Below are 26,802 nucleotides of genomic sequence, written 5' to 3'. Positions count from 1 at the left end.
ATCGGGTGATAATGGCTGGTGTTCCTGGATGTTAGAACGCCGCGACTAGTGTGAGGGGGCGTTCAGAGTGCCCACTGGGTAAGTGGGGAGATAGTCAGCCACTTTCCTGGGATAGCCATGGTGCAACTCCTTAGGTCGACATTCCAGTCCTGCAGGAGGCTGTGTGCGTATTAGTGCAGTGAGGTGCCAGGACAGGTGTGGATGTAGCAGGACTGCTCGGTCCTCGTCACCAGTGTAGTGGCACCACACGATTTGAGTGGTCACGGCACTGTGACAATAACTCACGCAGGGCTTGTGTGCTTTCTTAACTGCCAGCACGTGTTCACCGTGCCGGCCTCAGTCCTTTTATTAACTTACTATGGCTTCCCCTGACCCTGCGCCCGGGTTGAGGATGTGTGGGCATGCATGCGTGCAGATGTAACATTACTGGGCAGGTGTTGTGTATTGCTTGAGATGTGTTCTTTTCTTGGAGCAAGGCATGGAATGCCTGTAGCATTCCTCCACGGTGTTCCAGTCTATTGGTCAGTTGCTGCCTGCACCTTGGACTGGAAGCCGTGCTGCCTGGCTCCCGCCTGTTCCGTTTTGGTTCTATTAATAAATTCACCTTCAAGTAACCTGTAGTCTTCATCGTAACAATTAGCAACGACTATGCTAAGTGCAAGGAGGAGCATGATTACCAGCTGAAAGAAGTGTTAAGTGTGTTACAATCCATTGGTCAGTTGCTACCTGTACCTTGGACTGGGAGCCGTGCTGCCTGGCTCCCGCCTGTTCCGTTTTGGTTCTATTAATAAAAATCAACTTCAAGTGACCGGTTGTCTTCATGGTAACAGCAGGGCACAGTGACGTATAATAGAATTGTGGTTTTATTCGGTTATTAAGCAGACCTGTGGCCAGGGCAACCTAACGGCATCTCTTCCTTTCCAACAGAAGGTTCTGATACAGAACCATCCAAAATCCACAAATCAGAGGTGCGGTTCATGGTGCACTGTCCTGTGAGAAAGAGAACGCAGACAGGCAATGTTTCAAGAAATCATAAACCCGGTACAAATAAAACAATCACAAGATCAAAATGTACAGGATTACATGCGTGACACGAGGGTCCCTAATATTATCCACCATGTTTGTTTTTACAAGCACGGCCTGTGTGTACGGTTCTCGGGATTCAAGGTGCAGATGAAAAAAACAGAAGAATGAAAATAATTAAGCATTGAAAACTCCAGAAGCCTAATATTAATAGAGTTGCCGTGGAACTGCCGCAAGCTTGTCGCTCCTCATGCTTCTTCTAACAGTCTTGGCACCGCGTCCAGGCACTGCCGGCTCTCTGCTGGAGGCGGCATACTTGGCTGCGAAAGCAGGCCGTGCCCTCTGTCACTCACGGGGAGGCGCTCGTCCAACTGTCTCTCTTCGACAACTTTATCATCAATCTCATTATTAACGGCTCCATTGCAGACAGCACATGCAAACAGGGACCGGTTTGCGTGCCAAATTTCGGGAAAGCGCAAAACACCACGCAACGTGAAAGTTTGACGTGTTACAGCTAGGAGAAAAAGAATATATTTAGGCATTTAGCAAAGTGACATTATGTTTTTTCATTAAGGGATTTAACAGGTCATTTTCTGTTGGCTGAACGGGGTTGGATTTAGGAGCAGTTTGAGCCCTCAGCAGCTTTACAAAATCAATTTTGAAGGAGGTTCTAAAATCGACACGTCAGGAAGTTTCTGCTCACTGTGAGGCAGAATTACTTGGTTACAGAATTTGGCACTCAGATTTAGTAATGCACGCGCAAAACGAACGTTTTGATAGGTTCGCACTGCCTGAGGGCTGCATCTGATTACTTACTCAAATTCACCTGCAATGTGGAGCTAATTGGTAGCGATGAACTCAAGATAATCTGTGCATCAGGAAATGATGAGATGTGTTCTGTGGCTGGCATGGGGTGCCAAAACAGTCTTGGTAAAAATACTCAAACCAGCCCAGCTCTGTTATTCTATTTGCCCTCTCTCTCGCTTTCCATCCATTGATTCTCTCTCTTTCTCTCTCGCCTTCTTCCCTCTCTCTCTCTCCTCCATCTCTGATCACTTTCTTTCTGCCATCCACCTTTATATCTAGAAGCCTCAGGGTGCCAGATGCAATTCACCTCCGGTAGCTGGAGAAGGTGACAGGGTATCAGGAGTGGTCATGGCTTTCAAAATCAGCTCCTAGGGCTCCAATCCACCAGGGAAATGATAGTTTAACCTCTTGATTGCTAAGCTGTTTCCCCTTAGAAAGTTCTCTCTTAGGCATCTATAATTTTTTCCACATAAGATATTTAAGCCAAATTTGTGTCCTTTTTTTCCCAACATCCTGGGAGTTATAAAGGTACCCAAGATGTGTGGATTCCCCTGGAGGGGACTGAGAAAATAAGCAAAATATGGCTAAAGTTTGAGGGGCAGATTTACCAGCCCCCTGCGCCACCAGTACGTCACTTTTTGTGACGTACTGGAGGCGCATTTCACTTCTCCATATTTACAAGTAGAGGAAAAGCCACCCTGCATTACTTTTCCTCTCCTTGTAAATATGGCCCCTTCACATGCAGCACTTTGCGTGGAAGGGGTGTTCCATGGGTGTTGCTGTGGGTGGATGTATGACGTTACAACGCATACTTTTACAACGCATACCTTTACAACACATTTTTTACAACGCATTCCATTACAACGCATACTACCTTTACAACGCATACCATTACAACGCATACCATTACATTACATGTATGGTAAGTATTGGATAGTGTAGGGGTAAAATTTACTATTCTAACTCCAGGGGGTGCAACAGTAGGGTAAGTGTTGGATAGTGTAGGGGTAAAAATTACTATTCTAACTCCAGGGGGTGCAACAGTAGGGTAAGTGTTGGATAGTGTAAGGGTTCTATGCTTTGTGATGGTATGCGTTGTAATGGTATGCGTTGTAATGACTGCGTTGTAATGACATGCGTTGTAGTGGTATGCATTGTAGTGTCATGCGTTGTAATGGTTGCGTTGTAATGGCATGCGATGTAATGGATGTTGCGTTGTAAAAGTTTCGTTGTTATGGTAGTGCGTTGTAAAAGTTGCGTTGTAAAGGTTGTTTCCCCTGTGGGTGTTCCCACACAACACCCATGGAACAAGACACATTTCTAGATTTACGAGGAATTGTAAATCTGGAAATGCGTGTCAATGCTACACATCCCCAAGGGAGGCCTAGCGAGGCACAATGAGGAGAAATGTTTTAATTTCTCTTCGTTTTTACCTCTTTCAAAGCGTGCTGCATTCTACAGCACGCATTGAAAGGGGAACATGCTAATAGTGATTGTGTGCAGGAGGGTGCCCTTTCTGCACAAAAAAAATCTCCCTATGACGTAGGCATCCTTGCACCATGGTGCAAGGTTGCCTGTGCTGGCGCATGGCTGAAGTTTGTGCGCCAGCGCAGGGGAGAGCACAGGAATGCAACATATTATTATAAATATGTCGCATTCCTGTGCTTCGGAAGTGCCGCAGCGTGGCACAGCCAAAGGGCTTGCGTTGCAGCGCTGCTGCACTTCCTTGTAGATCTGCCCCTGAGTTTTTTTGAGGAAATTAGGAAAATAGTACTCTGCATAAATGTGTCAGTTTTTTCCCCTAAAAAAGGCATCAACAAAAGGTTTGCTGTGCTAAAGCCACTATTTTCCTGGCTTTCGGCAACATGCAGAGCTGGATCAAAAAACCTATTTTTTACCACAGTTTTGGAATTTTTCAAAGAGGTAGCCCATTTTTCCTAATTTTTGCGCGTTCAACCTATTTCAAGTTTCTGTTGGAGACCACTATCAAACTCATGGGTGATCCTGGAGAGCTATACATTTCTGAAAAGTAGATTACATTCCAAATTCAGCAAAGGTTCATTTGTGGAGATGCCTCAAGGTTTTCTCAAATAAACTAACTGTTGAAATAAAATAAATATTGAAAATTTACAGGGACACATCTATATGTGACAACATTTTTATTGGTAACTTCTCGTCTTGATGGCTGATTTACAAAAAGCAATATACCAATACTTCTTCTAGACCCTTCTGGGTGCGGTATATATAAGGTTTGTGGGTTTTCTAAGAACACGATGTACCTAGAGACAATAACTGTGCTGCACCTTGCAATGGTTTTTTATTGTATATAGGGCATAGAGCAATTCATATGGTAAAATATGAAGATAGAAAAATAGGTATCATGGAAACCTATGTAGTTCTGAAATGAGCACAACATATGGAGTTTAGTAGCAGTGGTAATTTGCACATCTCTGAATTTGTGGGTACGGATACTACCATTTGAATTAAAGGGCATTCCTCAAAATGTCTTCTTTCTTACACACTGGCTTACATTTAGAAGGCACAAATGTAGAGAAATACAATTGATAATAGCACTTGTTCTACTATTCTGTGTTCCCATAAATTTCCTGAAAACAATGGTACCACACTTGTGTGGGTAGGCCTAGTGCCCACAGTAAGAAACGGCTTAAAATGCAACATGGACGCTGTTAGAAATGGGATTTCTGGTTGGCTAAGGCTTGAGCCTAAGCCAGGCAGAAACCACCACTCTAGTCAGGGCAAGGAGTTACACGCTGAAGATAAACCCTGCTCACCCCCTTGGTAGCTTGGCAGGAGCAGTCAGGCTGATCCCAGAGGCAATGTGTAAAGCGTTTGCGCAACACACACACACACCAGCAACACACTAGGCACACCACAAAAGAAACTCCACACAAGGTTACTTCAAAAATAACCTTTGTATTATCATAAACACAATAGAATCATAATCACACAATCTACACTGTCCCAACTGGCACTAGGCAATATTCGCAGGGGATTATATACAGGACCAGGCCAATCAGGGCACGGTCAGAACCATCAGAATGCAGGTAGTAAATATAAAACACAACCAGTAACTACAGGTAGCATTCTCACAGTAGCATTAGACACCATCCTAAAATATCATAGCATGAAATTAGGCATAAACACATTAGGCCCAAACCTCAATAGTGTAAACACATTAGGCATTAGGCCTCACCAGCATAAATACAGTAAGCAATAACCTCATAAGCATAAACACATTACGCATTAGGTATCACCAGCATAAACACATTATGTAATCACCTCATAAGCATTAACACATTACACATTAGGTATCACCAGCATAAACACATTATGTAATCACCTCATAAGCATAAACACATTATAGGCATAAGCACATGATGTAAGGGGCATCACATTAGGGCATTGCGCCCTACCAATCACTGGGGCTCCAATGCCCTATGTTCAAAATGTCAGGGCTCCTTCAGGACCGTCTACTGGTCCTCTGGCTGACAATGCAGCGACAAGCAATGTGCCCCAAAGCACTGGGGGCGCAAATGTGCTGGGGGCATAGGTAGCTGTAGAACCAGTAGAGGGCAGCAGAGAACAGCTGAGAACAGAGACGAGGCAACGAGGCAAACGAGGCGGAAGCCGAGTGAAACGCTAGCTGCCAACATACTCCGCAGTACGAGCAGAGAAGCCCCCGCACGTGAATTAAGACTCTGTGCCCCCCCTAGATGCTCGGCGTGGCGTTGTGAGACAGGGGCGGAGGCGCTTGCCAGACGGTGAGAACCGAGAACAGAGGAGGCGGAGGTCCACTGGAGCCGACGGAGCCCGATTGACGTTTCCCGGCATATTCCGGCATCTCCTGGTTCGCGGGGGTGCCCGCGGGGGGGCCAGGCTACGGACTTCTGGTTACAGCAGGCATTTCTCCCGCCAACACCAGGTTCTTCAACCCCGTGGGGGTGTTCACAGGGTCGGGCTGCGGACGACGGACTATAGCCGGCAGGACTTCATCAGGCAGCAGAACTTCGGGTGAGAGGTCAGCCATAGCTCGGCAAGCGGCACGATTGCATTAAAGGAGTTTTTTTTTTTTAAACGTCTTTTCGGACTGTTTAGTATTGCCCATTGAAGCAGAATAACCACCACAGAGGAGAGGAGCGCCGATAAAAGCTGACTAACAGCAGCGGCAGTCTGACTTAAGCTCGTGAGATTTGAGTGCAGATACCCGGCGAGACTGCTTACTAAAAGCACCTTGCCCGGGCGAGATTTGATGCTAAATCGCTTTGTAACGCCAGAGAGAGCTGTCACTCCGCCAAATACCGCTATATACCGCCATATTCCGCCATATTCCGCAACGTCATATCGCTGTCCCTCCCTGACGGCAGCTGCTCCAACTCTATGTGTGTCGTGACCTAGCCGCCCCCCAACTCCTGGTGCCATATCCTAGCAAAAGGCTGTTGAAAGCTGAGGTGGTGACTCGGCAGGGAGCGGATTCACGGCGGGAGTTAGAGGGAGTAGACAGGCTTGGGAGGTGGAGCAGGTAGCAGAGCGGGGAGCAGAGCAGGAGGTGGTGTGGATCTGTACCTACACATACTAGCGACATCAGTGACAAAAAGCGGGAGAAGCAGGGATTGGAGTGGAAGCTCAGGACTCCAGCCGCATTAACACTGTGGAGGGTCTTGGGAGGCCCAGTAACTAAAGCAGACCGGAGGAGTAGTACGGAAAATACAAAAGAAGAAAAAATAACAAATATAAGTCAATCCTCCAAATTAGAAGAGAAAAATAAAATAAATAACCGGTGAGCCGGGAACACGTAACCTGACGGACCTAGTTAAACAAGCCGGAAGGAATGAGATCCGGGAAAGTGCGGCAGGATTTAAGTGTAAGGTTACAAAGGAACGAAGAAGATACAAACCAGGACACACTAAAGACTGGTAGAAAAAGGAAGAAGGTTCCACAACAAAGAGAGAGACTAGTGTCTGCGCCTGATCTAGCAATAACCAGCCCAAAACAAAACAATATTGGGATCCAAAAATTCTTTTTCTTAAAGGACCCCATGGCTGCCATCTACGGGCAAACGCAGGAACAAGCCCGCCTTCCCAGCCCAATACCACCAGCACCAAGGATAAAAGAGAACGAGCAGCTGCAATCAAACAGCAAGAAGGAGGAAAAAAAAGAAGGGCAAGAAATGCAAAAATTCTACATTGAGAACAGTCCGACAAATAATACAATAGACCACCTACAAACCTCTCAGATCGATGCCAAGCTAAAGAGCAATTCTGGCACTTGCAAGTCTGTTGTGATATTAGCCCAGATAAACAAGAATGATTCCCAAACTCCTGAAAAAGACAAGGAAACAAAGATCGTGGATAAGGACAAGGAAAAACCAATAATAATGGGAAATAAAAATGGGGGCTGGGCCCATCGCCACACAGGATGACACATGGCTAACCTCTCTTCCCCTACCTGACGACATAAGTCTGGACAAACAAATAGAAATAGAAAAACAAACCCAATCCCAGTTAGAAGAATACCTAAAGAACAACCAAGTCCCGAAAGTAAAAGATATACTAGAAGAAGACCAGGAACAGGGACCAAGTGGTAATGAAAGGTTGGAATCTACTCCACTGCACTTATATGACAACCCCAATAAACGGGACAAAAGGCAAGAAAAAACTAAAGGATGTTCAAAAAGCAATATAAACTTAGCATCACCAATTGCAATATCATCCATGAGTAGGTCAGAAGAGGAGTCAGATGTCCTGGAAATACCGCCCAGAGAGCTCTATAAAGCCCCATGGAGCAAAGCACTATTAAAAACCTTGGACCAGGCAATTAAGGCCTTGAATTTCCAGTCTGGTAAAATGGACGTCCAAATTGACCTAATAAACCTTATTGCTGGTCACATTTCAGGTATCAATACCAGGCTGGATTACATGGCAACCCTGCTGCCGAGGAGGATTGATAAGGGACCCCACACAGAGACTAACCAGCCAAGCTGTGTATGTGGCAAACTAGTGGACAATTTGGCAAACCTACCGGAAATACTAAAAGACATACGAGGGGCCATTCAATCATCAGCTTTAACAAAACAAAACAAAAACAAACTTTATCCCAGTGGGGTAAATAAGGCCGAAGCGGAATTTGGGAGTCCAAATAAAGTAAGAGACCTTGACCAAAACAGCGAACTGGAACAAGAGATAAGTAAGACAAGTGAAGAAAATTTAGATCAGAGAACCGGCCAAATAGATGACACAAAAAGTACAACGGTCAATAAAAAAACAAACTTAACAAAAAGAGAAAGAAAGCGTGCTAGGAAAGGGATGGCTCAGCTCAAAATCCAACCTTTGAGAAACACTCATATGTATCCGATCTTTCACCATACCACTTCAAAGAAACAGAAATTAGTCACTGAAGTTATCGTTTCAAAACATACAGACAAGACCCAAGACCAATCAGCTCAACTAAGTACAGAGAATGGGAACAGCTCGATTACCGAATTATCAATCTGCCCCATCTCCGAAAAACCAAAACACATACAAGGGAACAAAAACTTGAATACTCAAAAGCAAAAAAACAAACGATCCCAGGGCAATGACAAGACTCAAGTCGAGGTCGATGAAAGGGTTTTAGGCCAAAAGGCCCGTGTAAATCGGATAGTTATGATTCACCAGTCAGACGAAAAGCAAATACCCGAGGCCAATTCAGCAAATCAAGACACGCGGACCCAAAACGCCACAATCAACGAGAAAATAAAACAAGATGTAGGCAATAAAAATAATCAAATTAAAATTACAAAAAATTCCGACGAAAGGGATAAAACAAGAACGCCGATAAAAATAAACTCAAATGAACATGGGCGTACCTGCAGGCTTCAACAAACAGACCAACGTACAGCGTGTATTCAGATATCCAAATATACAAATAAGGACAAAGTCGCGGATAAAAAACCCACTGACATTAAGTCGAATACAAGCAGAATCGGTGAGCCCATCGCCCATCCTAAAAGAACAGCAGAGGCGTCTGGAGAAAGAACAATAAATACCCAAGGGCAAGGGAGAACAATAAACGCAAAGGGCGAAATAACACATGATATACAATGGCAAGAAAAAAAAGAAGCAAAATTGCCACCTCAATCACATGGAGAAACCAACGAAAAATTGTCATTCATACCAGAATATCAGACAACAGGGGGACAAGACCTTTTGAACAGAGGGAATATAATGCGGCTGCTGAGAGAAATCCCAGAATTGAACGACATATCATCCCAAGACCTCCTGTCTGTAGAATTTAAATGCACAATAAACAACCCAGAGGTAGAGGAGTCGTTAACCACCTGGTCATCCAAGGCCATAGTAGATAGAATATTTGCTACGAGTATGTCTTTTGAGGCATGGGGCATAGAGCTGAGGCGTCATCAACGGGACAAATATCCATTTCCCCTCTTAAAAAGTACAACCGCAGGAAAATCTAAAATGGAAGAGAGGAACGGCCAAAAATCATGCCTAAAGAGTGCATGCTCTGTAACTCCACAAAAAATATCACAAAACAAAAATAGACAGGTAAAAGCAGTGGAGCAAGGAGGCACTCAGGAACAGATCACCGACTGGTCCTGGGTCGCAAAGGTTTTGAGCAATAAGAGTTCCTAGCAAGACTGAAGAAAAAAAAAGGAGAACAACAAACTACATCTACGGATAACAGTTGGTAACCAAAAGGAACTGGGAGGAAAACTAGCGAGTAATAACCAACCCATTGGTTCAAACACACACACGATCAGCCTCTGCTCTTGGAATGTTCATGGCTTTAACAACATTAGGCAAGACCATGAAACAGCAAACTTCTTGGAACAACATGACCTAATATTACTACAAGAAACTTGGAATATGTGCCAAGTTTCCATCCCTGGTTATATAGAGTTTCACGTCCTCGCCGAAAAATTTTCATAATTTGGACACTCGAGAGGAGGCTTAACAACGTACATCACCCAACAATATAGGTGGCAAGTGGAAGAAGTAGGCACGGGGGTAAATTGGTCACAAGCAATAAAACTTACAGAGAGGCTGGACTCAAATTCACGCATTCACAACCTTTTAGTGCTTAATGTTTACATACATCCGGAAAAGAAACAGAAAAAGGAAAAACTGATAACACTGATACCCTTGATCAGGGCATTGCAAAGTACTCACGAATCGTATTCCATGATCATCTCAGGAGATTTTAACAGCAACCTAACAAAAGATGATAAAATAATTCATGATCTTGAAGACCTGGGTCTCTCCATTTTGAACTAGTAGGAAAACGGGGGAAGAGAAATACCTATAACCTTTGTAAGCGGAAATCGGAAGTCATCAATAGATTTCACAATAATAAGCAACAACTTGACACCGATGGTAAGCTCGTTCTTGGTTGAGCAATGCATAGAAAGCGATCATCTGCCGTTAATTACCAAAATAAAAATGTTGGCCAACAAGACCGAAAATCTAAAAACCGTCGTTCAGTATACGGAAAAATTCAATCTACCTAAACTGAAATGGGGTGGAAAGGACATAAAACCAACAATGGACAAATTTAAAAAAGAATTGCTCAGACTAACACCGGAGGAACAAGAAAACCCGATAAAAACATGGGAATACCTATGTAAGGCCTCAACCAGAAACCCCCCAACCACAAAACAGACCGTGAGAAGGTATGACACCGGGAAGAAGCCTTGGTACAATATTACCTTACGAGAGGAAAAAAAGGAAAATCACACGCGAAGTACGTAAGCAGGTAACAGTAATAAAAAGTGGAAAAATACCCGATAAGGCGAAACTAAAGGCCTTGCGGAAAAAATACAAGACTCTGCTGAATAACGCAAAAAAAGCATACCAAGCCGAAATCTGGTCTAAATTATTAATTGCCGGGAAACACAAAAATGCCCGAACATTTTGGGGTATCATTAACAAACTGACAAAGGGCATCTATCTAAAACAGGAGGCAGGCATTGGAGAAAGTAAGTGGATCCAGCACGTCAAAGAAATGTTTTTTGACAGGGAAGATGGTCAAAAGTGGCACTGTAAAACAGAGTGCGAAATATGCGCTAGAAACTCTGAACATGGGGGAAAAATTCTGGGAACACGAAACATTCCACCGGAAAATACAAAGAAGCCATCTTTGGACTGCAAAAATAGGAATATAGAGAATTTTGTCAACAAACCAACTATAATACCAGAACAATCAGAAGATACAGTATCCGAAACCCTAGTAACAGCTGGCGAGCTAAAATTAATAATAAAGCGCCTGAAAAAAGAGGGTGCAGCAGGTCCCAATGGGCTTCCAAACGCAATCTTCAAACATTCTCCTGAGTTCTGGGCAGAATACTTAACACCACTCTTTAACTCAATTTACAGACAGAACAAGCTGCCTAAGTCCTGGAACGGCAGTATAATTCATCCCATTTTCAAACAAGGTGATCATAATGAGCCGGGGAACTATAGGCTGATATCGCTGATGGACGTGGAGGGAAAACTATACGGGTCATGCCTACTGTCACACCTTCAAGACTGGATGGAAGACACAAAGATCATACCTATGTTCCAAACGGGTTTCCGGCCAAGGACCGGTACACTAACAAACTTAATAACTCTGGCTCTCCTGAAGGAAAAAGCGGAAATAAAGAAGACGAGATTGTATGCTTGTTTTATAGATCTGCGAGCAGCTTTTGACAGGGTGAACCGAACCCGACTATAGGACAAATTGAGATCATGGGGCCTTCTGAAGAACCTACTGGAGGCAATAATAAGCTTGTATAGTGACACCTGGGCACGAGTCAAACTGGGAGATGGTAGCATCATCACGGCTGAAATTGATACACAACAGGGCTTAAAACAAGGCTGTGTACTGGCCCCAAGCTTATTTAATCTCTACATGGCAGACATCGTCAGTCACATGCAGGTCGGGGAAGGTCATCCACCGCATCTGTCAAAAATCCCAATCCCCTTCCTGCAGTACGCTGATGACATTGTTGTTCTGAGTCAAACCCCAATAGGCCTGCAAAGGATGATCAACAATCTGGCCACCTACTTGAAACACGAATGCTTGGAACTGAAAAAAGACAAAACCAAAGTGATCCGCATCGTAGACCCGAAAAAACCAACATTCATATGGTACGTAAACAGCACCCCAATAAAGGAGGAAGCATCATACAAGTACCTAGGTCTGAAACTGGGTCGAGGCCCAATGAACAAGGAACACAAATTAGACCTGAAGGCAAAAGCACATTCCCTGATTTACGCATACCGGCAATTACAAAAAAACTAAGCTGCCCAAACCATACACATCTGCTGAAAGTGATAAAAGTGCAAACCTTACCTACCCTGTCTTACGCATTGGCCACCTGGTGTGGCAAAGAGGCGGGGCTGTTAAACAGCCTACAAACAAAGGTATACAAGGCAGCTTTAAACCTCCCAAAATCAGTATCACCGGCGCAGGTTCGTTTAGAATTTGGCCTGCTGAATCAGAAGTTTCGCAGTATGGGTACTTTTGCGAAACTCTGTCATAAAGTACGTGCATCAGAAGAAGGCTCACTGGACAACCTGTGATGGAAAGAAATCGACATCCAGCAGAAACAGCACGTGACTCACAGTTGGGGAGATTTCTTGTCACAATCCTTGACCTGTTTAGGAATAGATTCAACATGGGACTTGATGCCAGATAGAAATAACTTCGATAAAATTACAAACAATGCGGTCAAATGGAAATCCTATCTGGAAGACAAATCAAGCACCGCAAAACGACGACACGGGTGGACAGTAATAAACTCATATTGCGGTATAAAACCACAGCCATACTTGGAAAGTCATTTTAATATGCAAATAAAACAAAGATACATAGAACATCGGCTGGGCCTACAGTTTTCAAAGGACTTGTTACCATCCTGGAAAGGTAGTCACACTGACCTTTATTGTCGTCTATGCGGATATCAAAATGAAACATTAATTCCCCTGCTATGTGCTTGCCCAGCTCTTATAGACCTAAGGAGACGGCTTTTAAAGAACATTTTTAATAAACTGAACATTTGAACATGCCGGCAAGCTGTAATTCGATGGCTAGATGGATCATCTCCTATGTTGGCTTGTAGGGGGGTCAAATACATGAGGAAAGTACAATCTCTCCTACAACAAGTGGACCCATGAAAACACAGTGAATAGGAAGTGTATACTTGAAAAGTTTAGCCAAGTAAGAAGTGTACAACCAAAATGAATTATTTGAGATTTTACTAATGGTATGGACTATTCATTTATCTGTGAACAATTAAGCACATAATTTATTAATATTTAGCGATGATTTCAAATGTATGTTGTAATAATTTGTAATAATTTTAAACAATAAATTTGACTTGACTTGACACTCCCCCCTTCCAGGCACTAGAAATAATGTGCCCCCGTCATTGCAGCTGCCTGCGCTCTCGCAGGGCAGCTGTGATTGGCCCAAAGGACACTGGCACCACGTGCCGCTTGGGAGCTCCCCTCTGGGACTCCTCCAATAATTTGCCCAACCAGCACGGGGACTCACTGTGCCTTGGGAGCACCACTGCTCTCAAATCAGTCCCACTCACCAGGCTCTCTTGGGACTCCTCACAGTAACGATTCACCAAATGAACCCTGGGGGACTGTGCTCTTCACTGGGGCAGACTCGTGACTTTCCTCCCTTGGAGAGAAGGATAGCATTGGCACTGGGGGATGTGCCAAGGTTGGGCACTTCGGGAGCGGCGAATGGCCGGTTCCTCCGCCCTCACTCTCTGTTGTTTCTCAGAAGCCTCGCTTACAACCAGGTGCCCTCAGCCTGACATCTGGTCTCTCCGACCAGCATAGCACTGCCTGAAGGGTTCTTCACGCTGGCTCACGGTCACGGCCCTGCCCCCAATCAGGCTCAGCCTCGCCTGACTTCCGGCTATGGGCACGTCCTGCCCACACGTCTGTTTCCTCTGTACAGGCCCCGCCCACAGTCAAGCAAAGTCGCCGCCTGACTTCCGTTCTCGGCGCTCCTTCTTTTCTGGAGCAAATTGCAGGGTGGGCACTCGCTTTAAATAAAGACTATTGCGGGGTAGGCTCCCGCCGATGAGCACTGCATGCGGGGGGCACGCGCTTTAAAAAAAGCAGATTGCGGGGTGGGCTCCATCCGAAGAGCACCGCATGCGGGGTGGGCACCCGCTTTAAATAAAGACAAATGTGGGGTGGGCACCCGCTCAGATCAGCAAAACACGGGGTGGACTCCCATGCGGGGGAATCCATACGCTTTCGATTCCCTTGGCCGGCACTTCGCAGCACAGGGCTGCACGACCCCATGTCCTCAGGATACAATGCTTCACAAGACGCTAGGGGCCACAGCTCCAAAAGACCAAAGTGGTAGGGGCACAAGGCTGGTCCCAAGTAGGCCAGCTCACGGGGCCCTCCAGCAGGGAGGCAGTTCCTTGTAGCGGTTCCTTCTGGAGCCCAGCAGCAGCAGTCCTCTGGAAGCACAAAAAGCACAACACTCTCATGGGGTTACAGCTCCTATATTTATATTACAAGTTCCTTTGTTTGTCTGCCCTGGCACAGGGCTTGGGGGAACCAACCTAAACTGGTTTTAGAGCACTTTGTTGACAAGGCTCCTCTTCCCCTTTGTCAGGTGGGGGCTCGACATCAAACACACCACAGAGGGACAGAGCCAGCATTCACATAGGCAGGCACAATCCTATTCAGGGTCAGGGGACTACTCCTCCCACTACTCCAAATGCAGATGCACCATTCAGCCTAGCGCTGACTCACCCTGCCCCTCCTGGAGCCACACACACCTCACCAGCCCCTGTCACTCCAAAGACAGACATGCAATCCACATCAGGCAAGCAGACACATAGCACACAGAAATGCCAACTTCTAAAAGTGGCATTTCTAAAATAGTTATAATAGATCTGCGCACGCCATTGCGTAGCATTTATTATTACCATACCAAATATACCAAACTTGAACACAATGATCCTCTCATATCAGAAATTATCACTGAAACACTTATCAGGGAATCCCCAATGCATTCATATGGGAGAGCTGCCTTACAGCAGTGAGAAACCAAAATGGCTTTTTGTCATTACCATGACATGTCACACACTTAAGGTACATGTCCTACCTTTCACCTACAATGCACCCTGTCTATAGGGCTAGCTAGGGCCTACCTTAGGGGTGACTGACATGCAGTGAAAGGGGGGTCACAGACATGGCACACACTTTAGGTACCATGTCTCAGCGGCAGTAACACTGCGCGCACAGGCTCCACAATGGCAGAGGCCTGGGATAGGTTTGAAAGGTTACTTTGGTGGGCGCGCAATCAGCGCTGCAAGCCCACCAGTAGTATTTAATTCACCAGCCCTGGGTATATGAGATACCACTTTACAAGGGACTGACGAGTAAATTAAATAGGCCAAACAGGTGTAGACCAATCTTACTATGTTTATCACATGCACTTTACACTGAACAGCAGTGCTAAAGTGCCCAGAGTCCTAAAACCACCAACACATGTCAGAAAAAAGGCTACGAGAAAGGCAAAAAGTTTAGGGATGATCCTGCAAAAAGGGCCAAGTCCAACAGACGCATCAAATATTTTCACTAAAAAGTGAGCCCTTTATTTGTAATGTGGCTAGCTGTGGATTTTGGGCCCTAGCTCAGCAAACAGCTAGGGAAACCTAGCAAATCTGCAAATGTTTTAAAACTAGCCACCCTGGGGAAATCCAGGGAGAGGTAACTGTCAAGGCTCTCGCCAGATTTTCATACCCACAAGCCCTTGTAAACCTCCAACTGCGAGAAAAACACATTTTCTCACATTCCTGTGATAGAAAGTTCTGGAATTTGCAACACATTTTGTACCACCTACCATTTCCCTGAAGTCTCCCGAATCAAAACGGTACCTCACTTGTGTGTGTAGGGCTAGTGGCTGTGACAGGGAAGGTGCCAAAACGCAACATGGATGCCACATTTTTCCAACGAAAACTGACCTCTTTTTTGCAATGTGGCTAGATGGGGATTCTGGTCCCTCGCTCAGTCAATACCTAGGGAAATATAGCACACCTGCACATTATTGAAAACTAGACACCTGGTGAAATCAAGGGTGGGGTGACTTGCATGGATTTCACTAGGTTTTCCTTCCCAGAAGCCCTTGCAAACCTCAAACTATGAATTAAAAACACACTTTCCTCAAATTTCTCTGAGGGAAAGTTCTGGAATCTGCAGGGAGCAACACATTTCCTATCACTTAAAATTACAACTTTTCTAATAAAAATGGTAACACACTTGAGTGGGTAGGGTGAGTGAATGCAACAGGAAAGGTCCCAAAATTCATCATGGATACACCACATTTTTCCACTGAAAACTGACCCTTTTTTGCAATGTGGCTAACTGTGGGTTTTGGGCACCAGGTCAGCTGGGACTTAGGAAAACCTATCAAACCTGCACCTTTAGGAAAACTAGAAGCTATGGGGAATCCAGGATGGGGTGACTTGCATGGCTCCCACCGGGTTTTCTTATGCAGAAGCCCATCCAAATCTCAAACTGTGAATAAAAAAACACATTTTCCTCACATTTCTGTGATGAAAACGTCTTGAATCTGGAAAGAGCAACACATTTCCTATGACTTACCATTCTCCCAAGTCCAAATGGTACCACAATTTAGTGAGTAGGACTAGTGGCTGGAACAGGAAAGGGACCAAAATGCAACATGGACACAACAGACTTCTCCACTGAAAACTGACCTGTGACTTGCATGGCTCTCACCAGGATTTTGTTATCTAGAAGACCTTGTAAACCTCAAACTTATACTACAAAAACATATTTTTCTCACATGTCTGTGATGGAAAGTTCTGAAATCTGCAGAGAGCAACTCATTCCCTACCATTCCCCAAAGTCTTCTGAGAAAACTAGTACCTCTCTTGTGTGGCTGGGTCTAGTGTCCGTGACAGAAACAGATCAATCCAAGGTCAATGAGTGTCCCTTTATGAGGAATCCCATTAACCTTAGTTTGATACGTTCCTGTCACAAGCAGTAGGCCCAGCTGCACAAGTGGGGCAGCATTTTTATCGGAACAAGTGGGGGAAAACATACTTTAATCACATTTCTATGATGGAAAGTTCTGGAATCTGTAGGAAGAAACACATTTTCTACCACCTACCATTCACCAAGTCTCCCAATAAAAATGGTACCACACTTGTGTGGGTAACGCTAGTGGCCCCCGACAAGAGCGGTGCCAAAATGCAACATCGACACATCACATTTTTCCACTGAAAACTGACCCCTTTTTTGCCTAGTTGTGGATTTTGTACCATAGCTCAGCTGGAACCTAGGCAAACCTAGCAAATCTGTAAATGTTTGAAAACTAGACACCGGGTGAATTGGGGGTGTGGTGAGTTACATGCCTATCACCAGGTTTTCCCAGAATCCCTTGAATACCTCAAACTTTAAATATAAAAAACACATTTTCCTCAAACTTCTGTGATGGAAAGTTCTGGAATCTACAGGGAGCAACAATTTTCCTACCACCTACCATTCTCCCAATAAAAATGGAACAATAGTTGTGTGGGTAGGGCTAGTGGCTAACCAGGTAAGACACTGAAACACAACATGGACACATCACATTTTCTACTGAAAACTGACCCTTTTTTGCAATGTCGCTGTGGGAGGGACGGGTGGAAACAGAAGCAAGGAGGCCGTATTGGTGTAATAGTAGGGTATTTTATTTCAGCTGATGTCTTGATTTCACAAGTTGAGGTTTTCCCTCAATAATACCAGAAGTTCCATAAACAAAACATTCTTTTTTAGCTGGATCGTAACCAAGTAGAAGTTTCTTCACTTCTCTTTCTTTCTTCTGGGCGCTCCTGTGTAGTGGAGGGGGGTCCCAAAAGGCTCGCAGTGGGAGTGGAACAACAAAGAAAAGGAGCGGTAAGTATGACTGTTTAAGGCATGTCGTAATAAGCATTCACCACACCCAAGTGAAGGAAATGGTGCCAGAGAGGAGTGAAGTAAAAAAATTGTTGTTGGGTCCCCACTCTGTTGGCACTTCTCAAGAGCCGCATCAATAAGTTCCTTAGAACTCTCTCCCGTGTCCTTAAGAAAAAGAAAAGGTTGAATTGAGGCAGTGAAAAGACGTGGTTTATAAAGAAATGGGAAGAAGAGAAAAGAAAAGAAAAACCTCCGCCCATCACTTTCTTTAGCAAAGGGGTTTCATGGGCACTGTTGCCTGACCCGCCACCCGACCTCCCAACCTTTCTCTCTCTTGAATCACGTACCGCCTCTTGCTGCAATTCTCCAGAGTTGTGGCAGTTCCTGCTCATTCTCTGGAGACCACCACTCCTTGTACCACACGCCCAGAGTTCCCTCGACTTGCAGCGCCTTCCTCAGCGACGTCATCTCCGGTGACGGCTCTCTAGCCAGACTCTTTCGCTGCATCTTCTTTCCCAATGGCTTCCTGCCTGGTGGCCTCTCCCACCATTCACTTTGTTTGTCCTCTCTTTCCCTTTTCCCTCTCCCCTATGAGCGCCGTTTGGACGCACACTCGCTCCTTGATTGGCCCGTCTGTTCCTCTAATGCATTTCCGTCCTGTGCAAAGGAAAGAAGGTCCTTCCTCTCTGATTCTCTTCCCAGCTCTTGTCATTGTCCTCCGGACCCGGGAACCACGGCTAAGGTATGGGGGATAGCTTGAGGCTTTGTGTGGGGGTTTGGAGCACTTCCTCACAGTGGCTCGCTGTGGATTTTGGACCCTAGATCAGCCGGCCCCTTGGGAAACCTAGCAAACCTGCCATTTTTTAAAACTAGACATCCGAGGGGATCCAGGGTGGGAAGACTTGTGTGGATATTACCAGGGTTTCTTACCCAGAAGCCCTTGCTAACTTTGAATACAAAAAGCATTTTCCTTACATTTCTGTGATGGAAAGTTCTGGAATCTGCAGGGAGCAACAGATTTCTTACCACTTTCCTTTCCCCCAAATCTCCTGATAAAAGTGGTACCCCATTTGTGAGGGTAGGGCTAGTGGCTGCGGCAGGGACGGTGCCAAAACTGTTTACCAGTGAAAAGTAACCTTTCTTTTTGTATTATGGCAAGCTGTGGATTTTGGGTCCCAGCTCAGCAGGCGCTTAGGAAAACCTAGCAAACCTGAAAATTTTTGAAAACTAGACACTCGGGGTATCCAGAGTGTGGTGACTTACATGGCTTTCACCAAGTTTTCTTACCTAGAAGCCCTTGCAAACCTCAAACTTTGACAAAAAAACACATTTTCCTCACATTTCTGTGAAAGAATGTTTTGGAATCTGTAGGAAGCAATGCATTTCTTACCACCTACTTTTCCCCCAAGTCTCCTGATAAAAATCGTACCACACTTGTGTGTGCAGGTTTAGTGGCCGTGACAGTAAAGGTGCCAAAGCACAACATAGGCACATCACATTTTTCCACTGAAGGCTGAGCCTTTTTAGCGATGTGGTTAGCTATAGATTTTGGGCCATAGTTCAGCCAGCACCTCGGGAAACGCAGCAATTCTGAACCTTTTAAAAAATTAGACACCCGGGGGAATCCAGGGTGGGGTGACTTTCATGGCTCTCACAAAGTTTTCTTACACAGAATCCCTTGCAAACCTCAAACTTTGACTAAAATAAAATTTTCCTCACATTCCCCTTAGTTTTGATCAAAATAGTACATCAATTGTGTGGCCGGGCCTTGTGCCTGCGACAGAAATAGATCTTCTTCTTCTTTCTTCTGAAAAAGTTTTATGTAGCTCGAACTAGACCCGAGATACAGGTATCAGAGCGCTTTACATGAGCACCAGTTTCGTTACATGAGAACACATTTATTTTTGTTAGGCACGGTGAGATTAAGTGATTTGGCCAGAATCACAGGATGTTGAGCGTCGTTGCCGAGACTTGAACCCAGTTCCCCAGCTTCGAGGTCGACCACTCTAGCCGTAAGGCTAGATCAACCCAAGGTCAATGAGTTTCCCTTTGCGAGGACCTCCATTGACCTTAGTTTGATCTCTTCCTTTCAAGGGCACTAGGCCCAGCAACACCAGTGAGGGAGCATTTCTATCGAGACAAGTGTGGGAATACTGGTTGGTAGAAATTTTATCAATTTGTTTCTGATTCTGGAAGAAAACATCACAAAAATGTCCTAAAAAAGTTACATTTTAGGCACATTTTGAGGTTGGCAGGGAATTGTGGGAAAAAAACTTTGTGGGATGCGCAAGAGACACACCACCTTGTACTTCTCTGGGTGTCTAGTTTTCAGAAATACCTGGGTTTGAAAGGTTTCCTTGGGTGGCAGCCGAGCTCAGGTCCAGAAACTGCAGGTACCCCTTTTGTTGATGTTGCCACATTGCGTCTTGGAGCCCACCCTTTTACGGGCGCTAGGCCCACCCACACAGGTGAAGTACTATTTCTATTGGGAGACATGCGCAAATGCTTGGTGGCAGGAAATTTGCGGCTCCCCACAGATTCCTATAATATGAGTCACAGAAATATGAAGAAAATGTGTGTTTTTAGCCATGTTTGAGGATTGCAGGGGCTTCTGGGTAAGAAAACCTTGTGGGATCTGTGCAAGGCACACCACCCTGGAGGTCCCCTGGTGTCTAGTTTATATAAAAGATCTGGGGTGGGTAGATTTTCTCTAGAAACAATGTACACCCTGGCAGAGTAAGACAGAAAAGACAAATATCACTACACCACCATCTGCTACTCAAGTACATACACATAATGGTTGGATTTGGCACGAGAGTGAGTGAAAAGTTCAAAATGTAAATTTTCTTAAGAAAAGATTTTCAAAAAACTGAAAAGCACTGTTAATTAGATTATTGGAATTTCAGAATACTGAACCAAAGACTTACAGATCATGAGCCACGGCAAGGTGACAACCTCTTTACAGGTTGTTCACACACCTTTCATGCATATCACACACACAAAACTATTCACACCGCCAGCAGCGAGCCCAACATATAACAACACTGACACCAACAAACAGCACCATTCAAGGGCCCATCACTTCCATATGCCCACAGGACTGACACAGCAATCACATTGCTTGGCAGCTGGTGGAGTGTGTGGGCTGGCTTCCAGTGTGTGTTGTGTCCAGCAGCAAGTTGCCACACACACACACACCACCCGCCAAATGTCAGTCCACACACACCAATAGCCACATGTCAGCCGCACACACTGACAGCCTGATACCAGTTCAGACACAGGAATTGTACTGCCTGGCAGCTGGCGGAATGTGTGGGCTGGCATTTTATTGATGGTGTGTGTAGTGATTTGCTGCTGGTTGCTACACACATAGTTGCAGCCAAATGCCAGTCCACACACACTGCCAGCCAGATGCTAGCCACACACACCGCCAGCCAAACACGAGTCCAACATCACCATGAAGTTCAACACAGGAAGCTTACATTTCTAAAACAATCCCACAATTAACAGATTACACACACAAAGCACAGGCTGAAAAAATAATGCATCCAACTAAAAAAAGAAAACTTTTTTCAAATAGAAAGAACAAACCTTTTGGAAGAATATGAAATACCAACTATGACTGCATACACAACAGGTGTAACTAAGCTCATCAAACTACTGCCAACCAGGTATCTACACAGAAAATATATAGCAATACAGACTGTAGTCAGTTCCTTTTTACTGTCATGGTTGCTCCCAATACTTGAGTTGTGTATGGCACAATTTAAAACATGTGGGCACACATAGGCCAGGATTAGAAGGATATCAGGGGTGGTACATGTAACTCCCCTTCCAAACTTGGATACAGACTCTTCATCTCTGACAAGGAAAGTCTTTTTTGGGTGTTGGGGGAATGTATTCAGGAAAGTGGCAATCTTTCAATCTAGCCACATCCTCCATCTCTCTGGCCCTATGAACAGTTGCCTGCTCAACTACAACAAGGCTACCTATTACAGACTGCTGAAACTGTTCAGAAGTCATCTTGGATTTTGGAGAATGATCTTTGGAAACAACTTACGCATTGAAGGACCCCAAATGAAAGAAATGAACAGCCGTCTTCTTATACCAGATGTATCACTTTCAAGCAGCACTGTAAAGCTCCAATCTTTGATCTAATCTATCTACACCTCCCATATGCTTGTTATAGTCTAAAATGCAAACAGGTTTTCACACTTCTGCTACCTGACCCCAAACAGTCACATGTGAAGTGCTTTCATAATGAATAGTTTTGAGCATGTGGACATCTCTTCTATCTGAAAATTTCAAAGCCGGAAGTTCATTGTTTTGCAAGGAACTTCACTATCCCTTTTGAAGTTGTTTTACACACCAGCTCTTCTGGGTAACCTTTACATTTAGAGTGAATTGTTCCAAATGCAGTGGTATCCACCTTGAAAATTCTTTAAATATTTGCCTACCTGTGGAGAAATTGCCCATGTATAAATGGTGACCTTTATTAAAAAGTCCTCTGGCAGGTTCCCCAACAATTTTTTCACTGACTCCAAAAGTGAAAGGTCAACCAGAAAAGTCAATTGATGAATCCCTACCAGTATACACCCTGCAATTATACATATATCCAGTGGTACTTTGACTTAACATATACATCTTAATATCATTATATGCTGTCTTGTTGGGAATGTATTGCCTGCAAACCAAACAGCCTTCGAACAGGACCAGAAACACATGCACACATGTATCTTTCCCTGGAACATAGATCTCTGAGAAACAATCTACTAAAAGGTCAAGAACAGACTGAATCTTGAAGAGACAGTCACAATCAGGATGATCTTGTGGCAGTGCTTAAGCATTACCCACAAAACGCAGCATTCCCTGCATGAGCAAATAACAGTCTCGACTAGTGGTCGCTGGAAATATAGCGGTTGCCATCAAGGAACTAGTAGACCAATATAAAGACAGTGATGGCTTTCTTAGCAATCCCATCAACAAAGTTAAGCCCCAGAACAGCTTAATCTCATTGAGATTTGTGGTATTCCACAGGTTAGCACTAGAGTGTGTCTCACGTGTGGCACTGTTGTCCCTCAAAAACTGTTCTGCATACAAATAAGTCTGCTCAACAGTATCATCCAAAAGCACATCCTCAATAAACAGTTGGAAGAAATTGATGATGGGGGTGTGGCAAGCAAGCCAGCATGGCGGACGCCAGCTGCAAGAGCTCTGTCTTCAATCCCTTGGTTCTCCTGAAAAACTTCTGCATCACGGGCCATCCATGCATGAATAACGAAGGGGTAGACTGGAAACTGTCCGTGACGCCACTGGTGACCCAAGGAATCCGCGTGCATTTTCCCAGCAGAATAGACGTCTGAGGCCTACGGCATTCACACTCGGAGTACGAGCACGTAAATCGCAGCCGGAGGAAATGGCTGTGACCGCGGCGATGCACGCGACTGCAGCAGTACGGAATTGAGATCGTGCATGAGCTGGAGGTGAGAGCAGAAACCATCGGAGGATTGACGGAGCCGCCCTGCGACTAAGGACGGACCCTCTGCTGAAGGATCTCGGTGGATGGTGGATGGCGGGCTGTTGCAGGCTGCGTTCCTCACTTGGAGCACACGCGGAGGAGGCCTGGAGCTCCGTGACTCGCTCCCTGGCAGCAACAGTTGGTCCCGGAAAGTGACACAGGGCATCAGCTGAGGAGCTGTGCAGGGGAGAGTCGGGGCCCCCAGTGATGTACTCAGTCGTTAACTCATCGCCTGCATGAGAAGGGGGCAGAGAGACGCAGCCGACAGGCCAGGGAGAGAGGCTCAATGCCAGTACAGCAGGTCCTGCCTGCATGTGGGAACTGTACAAAACCCAACGAGACATACGGCCTGCCGTGCCCACTCATGGAGGTGCGGAGCACCGAGAATGCGGCCTGAGCACAATTAAGGAGCTGGCAGCAGAAGGGAACTTATAGTAGGCCAGACAGTGGGCCTTGTTGCGGTGCCTAAGAAGTGGGGCACATGAAACAATATGGTGGTGAACCTAGATTGCACTAGCAGTGGAGGGCATCGGTATCGTGGACCAATTGCCACAACCTGTGCTCCTGTCAGTCCAGTGAGCCCCGGCGGTTGGATTGGGCCATGGTCACAGTGGTAGGGTGCGCATGTGACACTCTAAGGCACATTAAGCACACACCGGAGGCATACCACTTCCCCAGGGACACAACCGCAAATCCCCCACGGGCATCATTATCACCCTGTGTGCCCGCGGCCCAGGGTGCCCCATGTTCAGCCACACAGGGTAGGATAACTGCCTGACACGCGCCACATCTCAACCGGATCGAACAGCCAAGCTGACACACAATACGTAACTAGTGCGGTCACTTACTGCACATTGTGAATGCCTTCAGCACAGCAGCTAGCAATGGGCCAGCTACGCACAAACACTCAACAAACTAACCCGCGCGCTGGCAGTTCAGAGTCAGTACGCATGGATGCAGATGATATTAGTGGCGCGCGGCACACAGCGCTATCTGCCAAACTCGACTTGGTGTTGTCGGCAGTGGAGAAGATCTGGGCCACGTTAGACCAGACAAGGTCCTCACTAGAGTCCAAAATTAATAAGGTCACCTGGACCTTTACCCTACTGCGCACCAACCATCATAAATTGGCAGACAGGGTCCAGTCACAAGACCAATCCCTAAAGGAACTAAAACCCATAACTCAAAGCCACACTGCGGCTGTACAAGACATGTTGCACTGCATGCATGCACTTGAGGACAGAGTTGAGGATGCAGAAGGGCGTTCTTCCACGCAATGTGTGGGTGGTGGGCCTCCCGAAGGGAGAAGAAGAGCGTAACCCAGAGGAATATGTTGAGCGTTGGCTCCAAGATATCCTGCCGCCCAGAGCACTATCGTCGCACTTCGTAGTTGAGAGAGTGCACCGGTGCCAGCCCACTAGCCTCCCCCGGGTGCTCGTCTGCATCCCTTCCTTTTCAAACTATTTAACTATAGGGACAGAGATGTGGTGCTGCGTGAGACCCGCAAGCTGGCAGATCTCAAGGTCTGTGGAAGTTTGGTCATGGTGTTGGCGCAGGTGCAGCGACGCAGGGACACTTACACTGCAGTGAAACATCAGCTCCGCGTGCTGGAGCTCAGCTACTCCCTGCTGTTCCCAGCTAGACTGAGAGTGGTGGCGAAAGGTGTGGTCTGCTTCTTTGATTCATCTACCAAGGTCTGTTGGAGGAGTTGGGGCTGTGGACAGGGCCCAGACCCCCTACAGTGGGCACCTCTAATTCACCAGGCAGAAGAAATCATCGTCGTGGCAGGCATGGAGGGCCCAAAAACATGGCCTTGGCCTCCACAGCTCCTTATCCTGAACAGAGGATTATGGAAAGACAAGACTCCATACAAGTGACTGCGTCGTTCGGGACCGCGGTGCACCATAGAGAAGGGATCAGAGTCCCTCTGGGTCAACGACCGCCAGTGGCTTGACGTCTCCCAGGCTTAATGATCTGTATCTGCATGACCCACAACTGCCTGATGTCACTCCACAGACAGCTGACGACATAATCTGATTGTTCGCAAGCCCCACGAACGGGGAGAGGAACTGTACATGCAAGTACTGACCCCGCTGCCATGCCTTGCTAAGATACTTGTTTGCTCATATGAACATTGTTAACTAATAATGCCTCAGAAGTACACATGCACATACTATACAAAGCTTCAGGTATAACAGCACATGAACCTCGCATGCACCCACAAGCATGTACTGGCTGGGATGGCTGGCTGTAGTATTCTGACACAGAGGGACAACTAAACCCAAACAGCCACACCACACACATACCCTTACCAGAAACCATACTGGAATAGTTACTGCCATAGTTGGGCAATCAAGTTTGAACGAACGTCACTACTAAGTTCACCCCCAACAGATATGTCTGTTATTGTTCAAACATATGTTTGTTTTTAGTAGTGCTATCCCGGAGCACATACATACACCACATGAACCGTTATGCCCTGCTTGCCTTAGGTCCCCCCCCAAGTTGATGTGACATCCAGATATGACACAAGTTAACATAGTCACATGGAGCATGCGAGGTATGCACACACCTACACGCAGATACTCAATATTTTCATATATGCAGCGCCGATCCACTGGCATCGCTCTATTAGAGGAAACAAAGATGACAGACATAGAGTTGGAACGCTTGTGTAGGAGATGAAAGGGCCAAGTTCATGGTACCACTTACTCAGCTCACGTGTGCGGCGCATGAATATGGATAAAGGCTGGAGTCCTGTTCATATGTGAAGGGGAAATGGTTGACTCTGAGGGCAGGTATGGATTTTGTGGGGTTGGTTAAATGGTCAAATGTTACTGATAGGCTTCATCTACGCCCCAAACGTAGAACAGGCCTCTTTTCGTATCCGCCTAATAGGAGCACTCGCCCAATGGAGTGGAATACCATGGCTGCTGGGAGGGGACTTCAATTCTGTTTTAAATGTGGACCTATATAGGTCATCCCCACCCCACACTAGAACCACCGCAGCATCCAACGCTCAATCCGTGGCAGATTGGCTCATGCACTGGGCGCTACTAGACATATGGCGCACTTTCAATCCAGACATGCAGGTTTACTCACACTACTCAGCAGTACATGGACTCCATGAGCGACTCGATCGTTTAGCTGCTCCCCCTTATCAGACAGATAGAATATCTAAGCTGGACGCATACCGACCATAACCACAACTCACCTGTAAGGTGGATCAGCCCCCGGACCCCACATGGAGGCTCCAGCCAGAGTGGGAAGCATTCAAAGTAACAATGAGAGGACACTGATTGGGAGCCACCTAGAATGTCCGTAAGCAACTGTCTAACTCGCTCAAGAGAACAGAGCCACAACTATTGAGAAATGAACAGATAGGGGAGGGGTGAGCTGGGACTTGCGCCGTCTAGAGGCACCGCGCACAGATCACTCCGAACACCTGGAGCGCCTCAGTTGCCAGAACTACGCAGCACACACGGCCCAAATACACGCCACTGCGGATCGATC

Source organism: Lissotriton helveticus, chromosome 9, assembly GCF_964261635.1.
Source record: "Lissotriton helveticus chromosome 9, aLisHel1.1, whole genome shotgun sequence".
Lineage (NCBI taxonomy): Eukaryota > Metazoa > Chordata > Amphibia > Caudata > Salamandridae > Lissotriton > Lissotriton helveticus.
This window is presented reverse-complemented; position numbering follows the sequence as displayed.